Consider the following 15,882-nt stretch of genomic DNA (forward strand, 5'->3'; position numbering starts at 1 on the left):
AATGGTTCTCGAGTGCCAGTCTCGCTCAGGGTGTAGGTTCGGGGTGTGACAAACTTGGTAATAGAGCACAGAGTTCAAGAGTGTTAGGGAGTCTATGAAGCCGTATCTGTAGAGTTCTAGTTATCGGTGTAAAGCGCACTACATCTATAATTAGGAGGCTGTAATATTTAGGAACTCCTTCACTTCTTTCATACTCACTTTCGTGCGATAGAGTATATCTCCATAGAAGTCTTTTTCTAACTTGTGCTTACGCATAACCAATTGTGAGCTAGCCTATGGTTAAGAGTGCCTTCATGAGGCATTTTTTCCCCGTGAGCTAAGAAAAGAAAAGAGATGGTTGCTGACATAAGGAGCAAGATGAGTTTATTCGTTGTTGGGTTGACTCGTCTTTCAAGTAAGGAAAGTAATGCATCCATGCTAATAGGTTACATGGGCGTAGCAAGGCTGATGATCCATGGGCAATAAGTTGAGAAGAACTAGTTGAAGGATAGAGAATAGTTTGAGAATAAGGTGAGCAAAATGACCTGCTTCATCATCTGATAGTGCACCTATACCAAGGAACAAATATGAGTACAGTAGTCAAAATTCTCAGAACTTCAGAGCTAGACCTGTGCATTCATACGGTAGTAAGGCACAAGGGGGGTAATAAGACTCCTGCATGTGCTAAGTGTGGTAGGAGCCACTCATGGGTGTGTCGTGATGGCTCCACTAGTTGCTTTAAGAAAGGTCATTTTACTAGAGAGTGTCCTAAGAGCAGACAGAGTAATGGTAATGAGGACAATAGAGCCCAGTCTTCTTCAGTTTCTCCACCAGATAGAGCTGCATCTAAATGAGCTATTTCAAGGGCAGGCAAAGAAGGAAACCGTCTTAATGCTATCACTAGTTGCTGAGAGCAAGAGGATTCACCAGATGTTGTCACTGGTATGATCCAAGTCTTCAATTTTGATATTCTTCCTAAGCAACTTCTTGAGCCCTTTAGTATTTCTACACCTGATGATGAGTCTATTCTAACAAAAAGAGTCTATCATGATTGTTCCATTTCCGTCAATCACAAGAGTACCATAGATGATTTAGTTGAGTTAGTCGTGATAGATTTTGATGTCATTATAGGTATGGACTAAATTCATGCATGTTATGCATCAATAGATTGTAGAACTCGAGTAGTCAAGTTCCAATTTCTAGTGAACCAGTTATAGAGTTGAAGAGCAGTTCAACAATGCCTATGAGTCATTTTATTTCGTACCTTAAGGTGAGAAAGTTAGTTTCCAAGGGGTGTGTCTATCACTTAGTCCGAGTTAACGACTCTAGTGTTAAGATATCTCTTATTCAGTCAGTTTCAGTAGTAAAAGAGTTTCCAGAAGTCTTTCCCGATAATCTATTCGGAGTCCCTCTTGAGATAAAAATAGACTTCGGCATAGACATTCTTCCAGATACTCGTCCTATCTCTATTCCGCTATATAACATGACACCAACAGAGTTAAAACAGTTAAAAGAGCAGTTGACAGATCTTTTAGAGAAAGGTTTCATTCGACCAAGTATCTCACCTTGGGGAACTCCGATCCCATTTATGAGAAAGAAAGATGGTTCCCTTAGGATGTGTATAGATTACCATCAGTTGAACAAGATTACCGTCAAGAATAAGTATCCTCTTCCAAGGATTGATGATCTTTTCGATCAACTTCAGGGTGCCACATGTTTCTCTAAGATAGACATCAGATCTAGCTACCATCAGTTGAAAGTAAGGGAATGTGATATTCCCAAGACAACATTCAGGACCCGTTATGGTCATTATGAGTTTTTGGTCATGTCCTTTGGTTTGACCAATGCTCCTGCAACATTCATGGACCTTATGAATAGAGTGTTCAAACCTTATTTAGATATGTTTGTTATCGTCTTCATTGATGACATACTAATCTATTCAAGGAATGAAGAAAATCATGCTAGTCATCTCAAAATAGTTCTCCAGACTTTAAAAGACAGAGAGTTGTATGCTAAGATCTCTAAGTGTGAGTTTTGACTTGAGTCTGTGGTATTCTTAGGCCACATTGTGTCTTAAGAGGGAATTAAAGTTGATACTCAGAAAATAAATGCAGTGCAAAATTGGCCTAGACCCACATCTCCAACTGATATTAGGAGTTTCTTGGGGTTGGCTGGATATTATAGACGGTTCGTAGAGGGGTTCTCATCTATTTCATCCCCTTTGCCTAAGTTGACTCAGAAAACAATGAAGTTTTAATGGTCTGAAGCTGGTGAGAAAAGCTTTCAAGAATTGAAAAAGAGGTTGACTATTGCCCCGGTGTTGACCTTACCAGAAGGCACGCAAGGCTTTGTTGTATATTGCGATACGTCTAGAGTTGGTTTGGGTTGTGTGTTAATGCAGAATGACAAAGTTATAGCTTATGCCTCCAGACAGTTGAAAGTTCATGAGAAGAATTACTGAACCCATGACTTAGAGTTGGCTGCCGTAGTATTTCGCTTTGAAAATATGGCACCATTATCTTTATGGTGTTCATGTGGATGTGTTCACCGATCACAAGATTCTTCAGTATGTGTTTAGCCAGAAAGAGCTTAATCTGAGACAAATGAGGTGGTTAGAATTACTCAAGGATTATGACATGAGTATTCTTTATCACCCAGGTAAGGCTAATGTTATTGTTGATGCCTTGAGCAGGTTGTCTACGGGTAATACCGCCCATTTTGAGGAAGATAAGAAAGAGTTAGCAAAAGAGGTGCATAGACTTGCACGATTAGGAGTTTGACTAATGGATTCCACAGAAGAAGGAGTAGTGGTGATGAATGGGATTGAATCATCATTACTGTCAGAAGTAAAAGATAAGAAAGACCAAGATCCTTTATTGCTTGAATTAAAGGCAAATGTTCATAAGCAGAAGGTGATGACTTTTGAACAAGGGGGATATAGTGTTTTGAGGTATCAAGGTGGATTGAGTGATTGATTTCAAGGGTAATTGGGATGATCACTTACCTTTCATTGAGTTGCTTACAACAGTAGTTACCATTCTAGCATCCAGATGGCTCCTTACGAACCTCCTTATGGGAGAAGATGCAGATCTCCTATTGGATGGTTTGAAGTTAGTGTAACAGGGTTGATAGGATCACACTTAGTTCATCAAGCTACGGAGAAAATGAAAGTCATTCAAGAGAGGTTGAAAACAGCGCAGAGTCGTCAGAAATCCTACACCGATGTTAGGAGAATGGAGTTAGAGTAAGAAGTGGATGATTGGGTCTGCTTGAAAGTTTCACCCATGAAGGGGATTATGAGATTTGGTAAGAAGGGGAATTTTAGTCCCCGGTATATTGGCCATACAGAATATCCAAGAGGATTGACAATGTAGCTTATGAGTTAGAGCTACCACAAGAATTAGCAGCAGTCCATCCGGTGTTCCACATCTTTATGTTGGAAAAGTGTATGGGCGATCCTTCATTGATCATACCAACTGAAGATATTGGGATCAAAGATAGCTTGTCTTATGAGGAGATCCTGTTCAGATTCTAGATCGCCAAGTTCACAAGTTGAGAACAAAAGAGATAGCATCAGTCAAAGTTCTTTAGAGGAACCAGTTTGTTGAAGAAGCTACTTGGGAAGCTGAAGAAGATATGAATAAGAGATATCCATATCTTTTTGAAACCGGAGAGATTTCAGATTAAGGTACTAATTCTCTTCTTAGTACTCTTTAAATTATAAGTTGACATGGTGTATTTGCATTGCTTGTTAGGTATTGAGCTGAATGTTAGATATTACACCCTTAGCCTATTAAGAGTAATCTCATTCGAGGACGAATGTTCTCAAGGGGGAGATATTGTAACATCTCTCAAATTGAAAGAACTAGAAAGATCAAGAATTAGAAAGAGTGATTATTTGGGAATAATAAAAATCTGGAAAATTGGTTAAGTTAAGTTTGAGTTTTTGGTCAACTTCAAATGAACATAACTCCCAGCTCAAGATGAGTTAGGTGTGTTTCCAGATATCGTAGAAAATATCTTGGAATACTCTTTCCAACACCACCGAGTTTGCGCGATTCTGAGTTTGTATGAGTGAGTTAGGCCCATTGAAAGTTGGGTTGTTCAAATAAGGAAAGTCCAATCCGGATTTTAGAAGGGCATTATGGTCTTTTCACCACCCAATTAAGTTAATTCGTTTTTAGAAATTAAATTGGGGTCTAAACGGAATTGTTTCAGTTTAGACAATTGGAAATTCATGCTAGGGTTTTTGGACAAAGAACGCTAGAGGAGAAAAGAGGAGAAAGAGCAATGTTCGTCGTTCTTGAAGGTTTAGCTTGTGGATTTCAACAAGGGTTGATCTGTAAAGAGGTAGGTGAGTCTTTCATAGCATTGATTTCGTTCACCCACGCGCCAATCATGTTTATTTCAGTGAAGTTTGTTCTAGAAAGTTGAAAGTTGATGAATCTTGAATGGTGTTCTTGAAATTGGCCTTCGTTCTTGAGTTAGGTTGAGATTGAGGAGTTCCTTGAGGTTAAAATGTTGTTTCCTTGAGTTGTTTGAGTTAGATTCTTGTGCATACATACTGTGTATCTGAATCTAAAGGGAATTTGAGAAAAAGAACTGAGTTTAGGCAAATTGGGTTTATAAAATGAAGAAGGAACAAGTCGGGCAGAAACTGGGTACCAGATCTGCGTTGCGCGGACCTGTTCTTCAGAAGTGTAATTTTTCCCTTCGCGTCGCGGAGAGGTCACATACCTCTCTTCCTCAAAAGTTATTTCGCGACCAAATATTTAAATGCGTCTCCACGTCGCGGACCCATCCTCAGACAGTGAATTTTTTTTATCTTTTCTCATGTTTAGCTATCTAAAATCATTCCTAAACATCATGAGATCTTTCCTATCACAAATCACAATCTTGTTGGGTTCGTAAGGGAATTAAGGTGTCATGCGGAAGCTTACAGTTTGCAAATCATAAGGCGATAAAGTAGATGACACATAAAACTATACTAAAAGACATAATATTATTATATGATATGACCAATTGACCTACATGATTAAAAACTAACAAAACGACATTAAAACTGTAGAGAGAGAATCTCCCCATAAATAAAAGTCTCTAAATGACTACATTGTGGAGTCTAATGTTATGCTATGAGAATAGGGATCTTCAATTTATAGATCTCCAAACTTTTCCTCTAAGGAAATAATAAATCAAATATGAAAGAAAAATATATTTTCCTTTCATGAAAAGTTAAAAACATTTATGGTAATGTTTTGTCTTTTCTTTTAGGAAAAATTAAATTTCAAATAAGGTAAGAAAATCAAGGCAAAACCCTAACAAATCGTTCAATCCATAATTCAATTCAAGGAAAGTTACGAGTCAAGTCAAGAGAAGTTAAGAGTCAAGTCAAGAGAAGTCAAGAGTCAAGTTAAGAGAAGTTCATAAAGTTTTCCAAAAGTCTTTTACAAATGTTTTAACTTTGTTTTAAGACTTGAGTTTTGAGTTGAGTAAAGAGTAAAATTTGAAGTTCATTTCTTCAAAAGAGTATTTCGGGACTATGTATTCCCAAAGAGTAAATATTTTCACATTTAAATGAGAAAGAAAACTAAGATTTCCAAAAAAGCCTTTGAGCTAGTTTTTAGTAAAGAGTAAGAGTATAGTTCATTCTTCAAAGATTATTCAAGAACTAAGTATTCCCAAGAGTTAAAGTGTTTTCACATTTGAGCAAGAAAGGAAACAAAGATTTTCAAGAGAGTTTTTAAGCTAAGTTTTTGAGTAATTATTGTAACATCTCGCAAATTTAAATAGCTTGGAAGAAGCTAAAAACTGGAAATAGTCATTTTTGGAAAGAATGAAAAATCTGGAAAATTGTTTTAAGTTAGGAATAGTGAGTTTTTGGTCAACTTCAAATGGCCATAACTCCTAGCTCAGGATGATTTAGGTGTACTTACAAATATAGTTGGAAATCTCTTGGAATGATCTTTCCAACGCCGCCAAGTTTGCGCGATTCCGAGTTCGTATGAGTAAGTTATGCCTTTTGGAAATAGGGTTGTTGGATTAAGGAAATGTCCAATCCGAATTTTTTAAAGGGTATTTTAGTCTTTTCATGGCCCTATTATTTTAATCCATTTTTAGGAGTTTAATATGGGTCAAATCAGATTTTAATCAGTTTTAGAATTTGGAATTTCATGATAGGGCTAAGGAGAAGAGAAGAAGAAGGAGAAAGGGCAAGATTCGTTCAAGATTCGTCGAGATTAACTTGTGGATTTCGTCAAGGGTGATCCCTACATGGTATGTGAGATCACATAACGTTGGGTTAACTCGCTCACGCGCCAATCATGATTTATTTCAGTGAATTTAAGTTCTTGATGCTTAGAAATTGAGTTCTTGAATGGGTTTGTTGAAGTTTCATAAGATTCTTGTTTCGTTGAATTCGTTGAGGAGTTGTTTGATCCAAATCTGTGATTTTAGGTTAGATTTTGAGTAGAATCTGATGTACTTTGAACATTTAATCGATTCTAAGTGTTGGGTAAAAGAACCCACAGAGTTTAGAAGGTTTAGATCGTTGGACGAAATCCGGCATTGCCTCCACGTCGCGGAGCTGGTTCCCAGATTTGGGAATTTCTGTTTCACGTCGCGGAGCGTTCTACCTCAAAAGTCGTTTTCTAAACTAAATTTTAAAAGCTTCTTACCCACCCTCAAATATTGATTTTTGGTCTTTTCTCATGTTTAGCTATCTAAAATCATTCCTAAACATCATGAGATCTTTTCAATCACAAATTACAATCCTTGAATCCTTAATTCAATTCAAGGACCAGTTAAGAGTCAAGTCAAGAGCAGTTAAGGTCAAAGTCAAGGGAAGTCCTTCAAAGTTTTCAAAAGTCTTTTATAAATGTTTTAACTTTATTTTAAAAGTTAAAGTTCAAGTTGAGTAAAGAGTAAAGTTTGAAGTCCATTTCTTCAAAAGTATATGGGGACTATGTATTCCAAAGGGTTTAAAATGTTTTCACATTTAAACAAGAAAGGAAACCTCGAGCCTTCGGGCTAGTTTTCATAAAAGAGTAATCACTTTCTAAATGAAGCAAGAGGGGAAACTTTGATTTCTAAGATAGCATTTGAGCTACGTTTTTTAGCACTAATCTCAAATCACAGAACAAGTGTGTTTTTAAAACATAAAGAGCTAGTATATTTTGGGAGTAGTATTGAGCACCGATATGGGGGAGCGTTCCGAGAACCACAGCCCCCATAAACCATGTTGCCATCATGGGTAGAAAATGGTCATACTCTTTAGATGAATCATTTTCGCATAAATTAGTGAATCCACTTAGTAGTTCAGGTCTTATACCTGTGGCAATGTATAGGATGCGCTGGCAGCGTGAGGAAGATCGTTGTATCATCACTATAGCTCTTAAGTGATGGTTGTCGGTTAGAGAAACTCCCACATAAGTTATTTGTATTCTTATATACACAGTTATTTGTATTTTTACATACATTTCAGAGTTTTAGTGTATCTTTGCATACACCTAGAGTTGACATCATGTTTTAAACAACTTTTCTTTATATTGCACTTGTTTTAAAACTGCTTTATATTGATATGAGTTCAGTTATGTTGAGTTGAGTTGAGCTAGGTAAGTTCTTCAGTTTCCTTTCAGTTTCTTTTCAAGCTTAAGTTGTGTTTAGCATTCCAACTCGCATACTCGTACATTCAATGTACTGATGTCAGTTGGCCTGCATCTTATTATGATGCAAACGCAGGTAACTAGGATTTGCATCCGACGCATCGTTGATCCAGTGAGCAGTTCAGAGTCTGTTGGTGAGCCTCTTTGCATTCCAGATGACTCATTTTCATTGCTTTCAGTTTTAGTATTAGTTCATTAGGATGTCGTGGGCCTGTCCCGACATCCATCTCAGTTGTTTAGAGGCTTTATAGACAGACAAACAACCAGTTAGTTAATTCAGTTTTCTTTACTTTTCATTTCATATGCTAAAGACTTGAGTTTGTCTTAATGGCCAGTTGAATGTTCCTTTTATAACATTCTAGTTACTTCATAAATGTGTATGTGATGAGTTAAGTCTTCCACTGAGTTAGTAAGTCAAGCCAAGGGTTCACTAGAGGCCAACAATGGTCTTCGAGTGTCAGCCACGTCCAGGGTGTAGGTTTGAGGCGTGAAATTATCTTAAATCAAAGAAAGAGTTTTGTTTTTACAAACATATGAGCTAAGTATATTTTGGGAGTAGTATTGAGCACCGATATGGGGATGATTTTGAGTTCAGATAACTCACGTCTCCATAAACCATGTAGCCATCATGGGTAGTAAAGGATCATACTTTTTAGATGACTCCTTAAGATGTTTTTAGCATAGACTAGAGGATCCACTTAGTTAAGCGTTCTATATGACGGCAAAGTATAGGACAGTTCTGGCAGCATGGGCAAGACGTTGTATCACCACTTAGGCTCATAGTGGTGGTTGTCGATTAGAGAAACTCCTACATAAACTATATTACTTTATTATATGAGTAAAGTATAGTTGAGTTTGTTATTACATTTTCTTTAACGAACTAAGTTGTTTTCTATTGTTTTAAAAGCTTTCTATTTATTGCATGTGTTTTATTGCTTTGTATTGAGTTAAGTTATTCAGGAGTTGAGTAAAGCCAAGGTAAGTGCTTCTTTCATATTCTTTTCAAGCTTAAGTTATGTTTAGCATTCCAACTCGCATACTCGTATATACCGATGCCAGTTGGCCTGTATTTTATTATGATGCAAACGTAGGTAATCAGGATAGCATCCAGTGCCTCGTTGATCCAATTGAGCACTCAGAGTCAGTTGTTGAGCCTCCTAGCTTTCCAAAGGATTTTTTTATTGCTTTTAGTGTTTTTGTTCATTAGGATGTCGTGGGTCTTGTCCCGACGTCCATCTCACTTGTTTAGAGGCTTCATAGACCGAGTTAGTGGTGTTAGTTCATGAGTCTTTACTTTCCCTTTTCAGTTAAGTTGAGACTTGAGTTGCCAGTTTGGCAGTGAATGTTATTTATTACATTCTAAGTTATATTTTGAGTAGTTCAGTTTATTCTTTTAAAATATATTTATCTTTAGTAAAGTCTTCCGCTGAGTAAGTAAGTCAGGCCAAGGGTTCGCTTGGGACCAACAATGGTTCTCGAGTGCCAGTTCCGCCCAGGGTGTAGGCTCAGGGCGTGATAATTTTTACCCCCTACACTATTTAATAGTGTATTTTAAAGGTATATATGTGTTCACGTGAACATCATAAATATTGCATAATTATAAATAATAATGTGTCCACGTGGGCACATATATACATTTAAAATACACTATTAAATAGTGCATGGAGGTAAAAGGTCCTCCATAAAGTTTGGTATCGTAACAACAATTTCGGCCAAAGTTAAAGTATTTTTCAGACCCTTTTCCCATTGTTTTTCCTCTTTCAATTCTGTTAAACACTAAAAGAGAAGAAGTTTATTTGTTTGCTTTCCTAATAAAGCTTAAACACCCAACAAATGTTGAATCGTACATGAGTTTTTTTTTTTGGTCTTCATTATTTTATTTTTTCCTTCTTTTATTTATTTTAAAATTCTTATCTCCATAACTTATACCTAATTTAACTTTCACTTAATTAATATTATTAACTGATTTCTTTAAATTTTCATATTCATAACCCCCAACTATTTAATTTCAAAATTTAAGATATCTTATGATACTTATTTCTTCAATTTTGTATATATAAATTCATATTTTTTGTTTCATTAGATTCCTACTCAAGATTATTATTTTTATTCCATATTTAAAATAGTGATATTATATATTATTGTTGTAGTATCAGATTTATACTTTAGTTTGACTCCATGAAAATGCTCTTGGATATGGATAGAAGGGGTGTCTGATAAAAGCTCAAAAATAATTACATTGATTATCTGATTTTTTATCATCTTTTTTTTTGTGATTAAGGACTTATCAAAATTGTGTTGTCATTTTTCTCTTTTTACTTACTTTTTCATATGTTCTCTCTCTCTCTCTATATATATATATATATATTATTTTTTTTAATTTAGGTTCTTATTAAAATTTTAATTGTAGTAAATTACATTTTCATTTAGGCTCAAATTAATTATTTTGTAACTTTGTTAGAACACAACTAACTACGCCAACAGACGTTCAATTTTAATAACTCGTGGCTCAAAAGAAATGCATATTAAGTATTGAAATACACAATTCTTAGGTATTTCTTATGGTGAAGAACCATTTAAATTTGTTCATTTCTTCTACTTCTAAAGAATTACCAGAATAATATAAGATATATACGAAAAATTAGCAATAGAGGTTTATTTAGATGATAATAAAAAATAGAGAAAAATAATTATTTAGACGATGATGAATAAGAAAAAAAACAAGGACAAAGAAAGGATCAAATATCAAAGAAGAAACGAAATAGAAATATTTATCTCTTTTTCCTCCTATTTTTAGTTTCATCATTTATTTTTTCGAATTAAATTAAGATTTATCGGATAGTAAATTTATCATTTGACAAAAAAAATAAAATCAAGTCCTTAAATATGTTTATCCGAATTTTATGTATTGAATTGTTTTTCTTAATAAATTAGTCTTTTAATTCTGAAAAAATATTTGATAATAAAAATGTAATTCACTCAAGATCTAATTCTACAAAAATGTTTATATTGTGATTTTATCATTTTTTTAATTTCTATAATTAATTTATTATTTCTTGTATCATAATTATTTTTAAAAATAAATTTACATATATATTTCTTAACTGTGCGAAGCGCGGTCAAATTTCCAAGTTTATAATGAGTAATTATTCATAACTCATACCTGTCTAATTTCTACTCTTAATAAAATAAAAATCTTTTTTTTTCCCTTCTTCCAATTATAAATTATAGAATGATAGTATTTTTTAATATTTTAAGTATATTTCTCCCTTTATATATCTATATATCTATATATAATATAAAACTAAATGTACACAAAGTGATGTGACACATCTCTAAAGCCTCCATTGCTATTTATCTTTTATCTCTTTTTTTTGACATTTTTTCTTATTTTTTAATTAAAGAATTAACCATATTCTATTTAATAACCATATTAATTTATTGTCTATAAATTATTACATTAATTGTTAATTATTATATAGATTATTGTAGAATTGAAAAGGTCACTATCACAAATCAATAAAGCCCAAAAAAGATTTTTCCGTAATCAATTCATAAAACCTTTGCTTATTCATCCTTTTTTTTCTTACTAGATTTTGTGCCTTTTTCATTATTTTCTAGCCTTAATATTTTGCATAAGTTAATGATAAGTTTATTTATTTTGTTCACCATTTAACATCATTAATCACTTTTCCTAATACCTTTCTCTATCCTTCTTAAAGATATTACTAAATTACAATTAAGACACTTAATACCAATATAAGTTACAATTTTATGGATTACTATAGTACTCTTTTAATTTATATTATTCAATTAAATTACAAATTTATTTTGATCACTATAAATACTAGACCATATCATCTTCACCAATTGCAAAAATTCCTTCTTTTTTCCCCTTTTCTCCATTATATTTATATTAAAGTACATCACTTTGTTTATGGCTAATTTTATAATCTATAGATTATGTTACTTTTCTCATTTTAGTTTGTTTGATGTTTCTTATTTATAGTGTTCTTTCTTATCCTTTTTCTTTTTTTCGTTTGTGTTGCTTATTTCCCCATTATTGGTGATTTTACTATACTTATTATTCTATGCATATTTTTTGTGAATAAGTATACCATTTTTTGGGTGCAGAATTCATCTTATTGGTAGGAGATAAATTCATGATATACTATGTTTGGTAGGTGAGGGATTTATGATATTTTTGGTAGTGTGATAGGTGAGGAATTCATGACATTTTTGGTAGGTATACCATTTTTGGTAGGTGAGGAATACATTTTAAAGATTTTACTATAATACTCTTTTGCTAAGTGTTTTAATCTTGATATTTCTTTAATATTATTTATGATATATTCTAGATATAACATATCTTGGGTTTTTAGGTACATATATAAATTATTTTCCATTAATTGTTCTAAAAGTTTTATATTTTCCATAGCTTCTGTCCAATATTGTAAATATTCATAGTTCATTTTAATCTGAATTTATTTCTAAATCATACCATTATATTCTTTCGAGGTCTAAATCATGTAAGTCTATTTCATACCATTGTTGGTTTAATATATCTTCTGATTCGTTATCATTAAATATTTTTTCCCATATGATTCTTCTTAATTCAATTATCTCTATACCTTTAAGTATATATAGGATTAAAGTTTCATAGTTTTTTTTATTATTTCATCATGCATGCATGTAGTCATGTTCGTTGTTATGCAGATTTTTTATTTTCAATTATTCCTTCCTATCATATTCATAATTGATTAAATCCATATTAGATCATTATGAACTAGATTATATGTTTATCATGTTCTCTTGTCACTACTAGCATCGTACTTTAGCGGATACTTTCTTCTTATCAGCGCCTCAACTTTGTTTATTCTCCTAAACGGCTTTCCTTGCCTACCGGTTTCAACATTAGGATGGCATAATATAGAAGTTTTCTCCCTATTTTCAGTGTGCTAATAAACTAGAAATCATGATTCAAATAATTTTAATACATAATAACTAACATAAATTCATTCAATCATATATATGATATTCAGGAATATATGAAAGTAGTTCTGCATATTTTTTGAACAATATACCTTTGCCTCTTGTTTATCCATGATATCTGAATGTTGTTCCATTATCTATTAAGTATTTAAATATTTGAGAGAGTGTTTTTAAGGAAGCTTGCTTCGTTTATTGAAGACTTGCCTATTATGTTACATGTACATTCCTTTATATAGAAAGGAAAATTTAGCCTATCTACTGCACTCATACTTATCTGCACACTCTTTTAATAATGCACACCTACCATACTTACCCACTTTACACTTGTCCCTTAATAATGCTACCACACCTACCACTTTAATATGCACATACTTTAATAATGCATCTTACCCTACACTTGTTGACTAATTTACATAATTTATTCCTACACTTTCTTACAATAAGACTAATAATTTAGAATAATGCTCCTACTTTATACTATTTACTTTTGGCTTTTTTGGCCAAATTTGTCTTATCTCTTTAGTTGTTGCTATCTTCTTCTTCTTTATCTTCTTATCTCTTTAGACTTTATTCTAGTTGGACATCTGAAATCACGTTGTCTTCTCCATTACATTTTGTACATAGATGATCAGGGTATTTGTGTCCAATTAGCTTGCAATATCTGGTTAATAGTTCTGGCGAAATAAATCTTGTTTTGAGTGCTCTTGTCGTAAGTCTTTCTTCTGGTTTAATAATGATAAAATCCATTTATGGACTTCATCCATATCTGCTTTCCTTAGTTCTCTTGAATTTGAATATATCATTAACTGGTCTCTAGAGTAGTAACTCCATATAGCATTTCCATTTAAATAATTGTTTGCTAACTCTTGTATAATAGTTGATATACCAATTATTCTTTTATTAGCATAAAAACTTGGTATCTCTATTTTTTTTGTATTTCTTCCTGTTGTCCAATATCTTCATGTATAATCATGTCTTTGGTTAGTCCGATTTTAATAACTTGAATCGGAGGTTTTATCTCTTCGTATAATATCTCCGCTGGTGTTGTATAAAACTTTATATAAAATAAGTTTCCTTTGGTAACTCTTTTGTATGTGACGAATGCTTTGTGTAGTTCTGGTATTCCACTTATCTCTTCTCCATCGTGTGTATATATGGTATTTAATAGTCCATAATTGTAACATGTTCTTACTAAATTGGCGTTAGTTTTTGGTTGTGCGATTAACTTGTTATAACCTTGTAATTTTTGGGTTAGGTAGTCTTGATTTGGTTCTTTGGTTGTAGTGGATCTAGGGTTAAGGTTCAAATAAGTTTGGATTTTGTATATATTTTCAATATAGGTTCTCGTAACATGGTTATATAATTTTTTCTCATTCTGTAGACTATCTGCATATGTAGAGGTTTGTGGTTCTATAGTCAATGTGTTTCTTAACGTTCTTGGGGTAAATGGTTTTTCAAATAGCAGATTTAAGTTTGCACTCTTATGTTGTTTTTCACTATCTTGTTTACTTGTACCTGCAGCTGTATTTAAACAAACATTATGAGTTTTAAGGTGTTTCCCAACGTCACCTCTTAGCTTTAGATTTTTAAAGTCTTCCGATCGACTTAGCTCCGCATTTTTATAGTCATGTTGCTGACTTGTACTAGTTTTAGACTTCAGATTATCTTCATTAGTCTTTAGCTTTTGTATCTCATTGTCCATACTGTCCACTTTGATACAAAGTGTAGTGATGGCTTTGAGTATCTCTTCGATTGTATTTTCTTTCTCAGTTTGAGTAGCTTTGTCTTGATAAGTAATCTGCAGTAACATTCTTGTCAGTTTTTATTACTTCAATAGAAAATGTAAAATTTAATATATTTAATACCAATCTTCTTATTTCTTTTGTAGTTACTGAATTCTTTTTTTTTTTGTTAGCCACCATTTTACTTGTGTGTTATCTGTCCTTATAATAAATTTATTATATACAATATATGGTTCAAATGATAGTAAACATTTATACACTGAGTATAATTCTTTCCTATTTATTTCCCATCTTATTTCTGCATTAGTAAATGTTCCTGAATAATATCTACAATGATGTTCTATTTTTCTTTATCATACTTGTATTTTAAGACTCCTCCATAACTTTTATCACTGGCGTCTGATTCTACTATATAAGTAAATTTTTTGTTTTCATCCGGAAAGTATAGTTTAGGTAGATTCTTACATAATATTTACCTTTTGTATTTGTGTTTGGTCTTTTTTATCAAACTGGTATTCTACATCTTTCTTTAATTTTTGTTGTAATGGTTTTAAATTTTCTGCTAATTTTGGTATGTATTCTGTTACTTGATTTACTAGTCCTAAGAATGATTGTAATTTCTTTTTTTGTATCTAGCTGTTTATTTGAGTTAATTATTTTTTGTACTATATGCGTTTGCATTTTTATTCCATTTTTATCTATCTGTATTCTTAGAAATTCTATTTGGCTTTTCATTATGTCTGCTTTCTTTTTACTTAGGCTTATGCCTGAATATTCTATAATATGTATGAATTTTTCTAATAATCTTATGTGTTCATCTTGGGTTTTAGAATATAGTAATATATCATCAATATATACTACACAATTTTCTAGTTGTTTAAAGTAGTTATCCATAAAGTGTTGATATCTACCTGGTGCGTTTTTATATTCAAATGGTAATATATTCCATTCATAAAATCCTTGTGGTACTGTAAATGCTGTAAGTTTTTTAGATTCTTCTTCTAACTTTAAGTGGTAAAATCCTGATTTGCAGTCAAATTTACTAAAGTAATTATATCCTTGTATTTGTCTTATTTTTAATATTTTATTTGGTATTGGGTAATTATATGTTTTAGTTTTTGCATTTAAATTTCTATAATCAATAACCATTCTACTTTTTCCTCTTTTTTGTTCACTATGTTTATTACTATAAATGTTGGGCTTGTATGCTTGCTATTGCTTTCTTGTATATACCCTTTTTCTAGTAATTCAATTATATGTATCTTGAATTCTGTTAAATCATTAAAATTATATTTTAATGATTTTTGGGTTATTATACTATTATTATCAATTAGCTCAATTTTTACTTTTTTCCCATCCTTGTAAAGGATCTTCATTATATAATAATTCTAACTTATCTTGGATTATTTTTACTTTATCTATAGAGAATATAATTAATTCTATTTTAGGGTCTTCTTCTTTTATATTTTCTATTTTTTGTGTAATTTTTTCACTACCTTGTATCTATT

The sequence above is a fragment of the Solanum verrucosum genome, unplaced genomic scaffold (assembly GCF_900185275.1).
Source record: "Solanum verrucosum unplaced genomic scaffold, falcon-dt-bn FXZP01000112.1, whole genome shotgun sequence".
NCBI lineage: Eukaryota > Viridiplantae > Streptophyta > Magnoliopsida > Solanales > Solanaceae > Solanum > Solanum verrucosum.